The sequence below is a fragment of the Phodopus roborovskii genome, unplaced genomic scaffold (assembly GCF_943737965.1).
Source record: "Phodopus roborovskii unplaced genomic scaffold, PHOROB, whole genome shotgun sequence".
In the NCBI taxonomy this organism is placed as follows: Eukaryota; Metazoa; Chordata; class Mammalia; order Rodentia; family Cricetidae; genus Phodopus; species Phodopus roborovskii.
Genome location: NW_026126517.1, coordinates 12177987 through 12181329, shown reverse-complemented (window position 1 = coordinate 12181329; position 3343 = coordinate 12177987). Strand labels below are relative to the sequence as shown.

The 3343-nt window shown below is 40.1% G+C and overlaps 1 pseudogene; it reads left to right on the top strand.

The window, feature by feature from the left end:
- Positions 1 to 340: 340 nt before the first annotated feature.
- Positions 341 to 1842, top strand: LOC127231476 (heterogeneous nuclear ribonucleoprotein A3-like; annotated as a pseudogene).
- Positions 1843 to 3343: the final 1501 nt, after the last annotated feature.

Below are 3343 nucleotides of genomic sequence, written 5' to 3'. Positions count from 1 at the left end.
TGCCACCAGTACAGCTAGAAGGCAATTATCCTTTGAATACCACATGGGAAAAAAATAATCAGCCTTTATTGAATACCTCATCACCTATTACAGCCATTGGGCCTTACAGCCATCCCTTGCCACTAATTCATCTTTGGCTCTATCTGCGCCAATCCCCCCCCCATTCAGAAACCAATATTGTTGTGTGGCTTTTAGAGATATGGGGACAAATGTCCACTCCCTAAGTTAGGGAGTTAACAACCAACAAAAGAACAAAAGTAACAATTCTATCAGTCTTGGCTTGGGGTGATGCATAGGAGTATAGTGAAGGTTACTCATAAAAGTATGGGTGACACCCATATTGAACTCGAGTTGGAAGAGGCGAGTCCAGTCTCAAAATGGAGGGCCATGATCCAAAGGAACCAGAACAGTTGAGGAAGCTGTTTATTGGTGGTCTGGGTTTTGAAACCACAGATGATAGCTTAAGAGAACATTTTGAGAAATGGGGCACACTTACAGACTGTGTGGTAATGAGAGACCCCCCCCCAAACAAAACGTTCCAGGGGCTTTGGTTTTGTGACCAACTCTTGTGTTGAAGAGGTGGATGCTGCAATGTGTGCTAGACCACACAAGGTTGATGGGCGTGTGGTGGAACCAAAGAGAGCTGTTTCTAGAGAGGATTCTGTAAAGCCTGGTGCCCATTTAACAGTAAAGAAAATTTTTGTTGGTGGTATTAAAGAAGATACAGAAGAATATAATCTGAGAGACTACTTTGAAAAGTATGGCAAGATTGAAACCATAGAAGTGATGGAAGACAGGCAGAGTGGAAAAAGAGAGGATTTGCTTTTGTAACTTTTGATGATCATGACACTGTTGATAAAATTGTTATTCAGAAATACCACACTATTAATGGGCATAATTGTGAAGTGAAAAAGGCCCTTTCTAAACAAGAGATGCAGTCTGCTGGATCACAGAGAGGTCGTGGAGGTGGATCTGGCAACTTTATGGGTCATGGAGGAAACTTTGGAGGTGGTGGAGGTAATTTTGGTCGTGGTGGAAACTTGGGTGGAAGAGGAGGCTATGGTGGTGGAGGTGGTGGCAGCAGAGGTAGTTATGGAGGTGGTGATGGTGGATATAATGGATTTGGAGGTGATGGTGGCAACTATGGTGGTGGTCCTGGTTACAGTAGTAGAGGAGGCTATGGTGGTGGTGGTGGTGGTGGACCAGGACATGGAAATCAAGGTGGTGGATATGGTGGTGGAGGAGGATATGATGGTTACAATGAAGGAGGAAATTTTGGTGGAGGTAACTATGGTGGTAGAAACTATAATGACTTTGGAAATTATAGTGGACAACAGCAGTCAAATTATGGACCCATGAAAGGGGGCAGTTTTGGTGGAAGAAGCTCAGGCAGTCCCTATGGTGGTGGCTATGGCTCTGGTGGTGGAAGTGGTGGATATGGTAGCAGAAGGTTTTAAAAAAAAAATACAGCAGAAAAGGGCTACAGTTCTTAGCAGGAGAGAGAGCGAGGAGTTGTCAGGAAAGCTGCAGGTTACTTTGAGACAGCCGTCCTAAATGCATTAGAGGAACTGTAAAAATCTACCACAGGAGGAACAATGATCCATAGTCAGAAAAGTTACTGCAGCTTAAACAGGAAACCCTTCTTGTTCAGGACTGTCATAGCCACAGTTTGCAAAAAGTGCAGCTATTGATTAATGCAATGTAGTGTCAATTAGAGGTACATTCCTGAGGTCTTTTATCTGTTGTAGCTTTGTCTTTTTCTTTTTCTTTTCATTACATCAGGTATATTGCCCTGTAAATTGTGGTAGTGGTACCAGGAATAAAAAATTAAGGAATTTTTAACTTTTCAAAAAAAAAAAAAGTATGGGTGACAGGTTACCTATCAAAGTATGATGTCTCAAACATAGCTATACCACTGAAAAGTCTACCCCTAACCTGAGTGATGACTCTAGAAAGTTGCTTCCTGGGAGCTCTCTAACTTGGGCAGCAGCAAGCAGTTGGGGTAGAGTAGGCAGGGGTGGAGTGTGGTTGTCTTGTGAATCTTGTAAGTTTCAGCTTTCCCAAATTCGTAAGTTGGGTTTACTTCCTGAGTTTCATGAGCGTACCTCCTCCCTTCAGGGAGGAATGTTTCAATGTAGAGAAAATTGTTATAAAATGTAAGCATCCTGGTTTCAATCTGCTGCTGTGACAAACACTGTGGCCAAAGGCAATTTAGGAAGGGAAAAGTCCATTTCATCTTTCAGGTTACATCCACTATTGAGGGAAGTCAGGATAGAGTACAGCAGGAACTTGAAACAGATACCATAGAGAATAGTTGATTGCTGAATTTGCCCATGCTAATGCTTAACTTTCTTATACAGTCTACGACTATCTGCTTAGGGAATGGTGCCACCCAGGGTTATCCCCTAAAGACACATTCACACCCAATTAAACCTGAGCAGTTCTTTAGCTGAAACTTCCTTCTCAAGGGACTCTAGACTGTGTCAAGCAAACAGTTACAGATCGCTAAGATGACATAAGAGCTATCAAAACAAGTGTCTCAAACAAGATATAGAACCATTTCTTCATACCTGCCCACCTGTGACAGAAACTAAATAATGAAAACCTTTGTAAAATCCCTAAGTATTCTTAAGTTAGTGGTAATAGCTCTGATCCATAAAAAGCAAATGTTAAGGACAGGCAAGTCATGTAAGAATCAGGAATTGGGCTTTGCATAGTATATTATACCTGGTAAAAGATTGGAAGAATAAATGAATGGCAAAGTTTGTGTTTACAGTATCATCAAAGGAAATCAAAGAATGTTTTGATTTCCACAATGCTTATATTACAGTATCACCCTTGATCCTAGATATTTTCATTCGTTTCTTGGATTCTGTGTCTCTTATCAAACCAGTCAGGTGATGAAAGATATTTTGATGAAAGTAAGTGAAAGGTACCATATGTTTTATTATAATGAAGACATTGTAAATAATGGATAGGAATTAGAACTCTTCCACTATAACTGTTGACTATATAGAGAATTCATTGAAACTTAACCATTCATTTTATTTTTATCATTCTTATTTTTTTGTCTTGTTTTGTTTTTCAAGACAGAGTTTCTCTGTATAACAGCCCTGGTTGTCCTGTAATTCACTCTGTAGACTTGGTAGGCCTCAAACTCTCAGAGATCTGACTGTTTCTGCCTCTTGAGTCCTGTGATTAAAGGCATGTGCCACCAGGCTCCATTTTCTTTTTCTTTATAGAATAATTTGTAACCAATGAAATCACAACAAAAATCTCTCAAATGATAATTCTTCTATATTTTGACATAACATATATGTTGGTATTCCTATCTCATTAATAT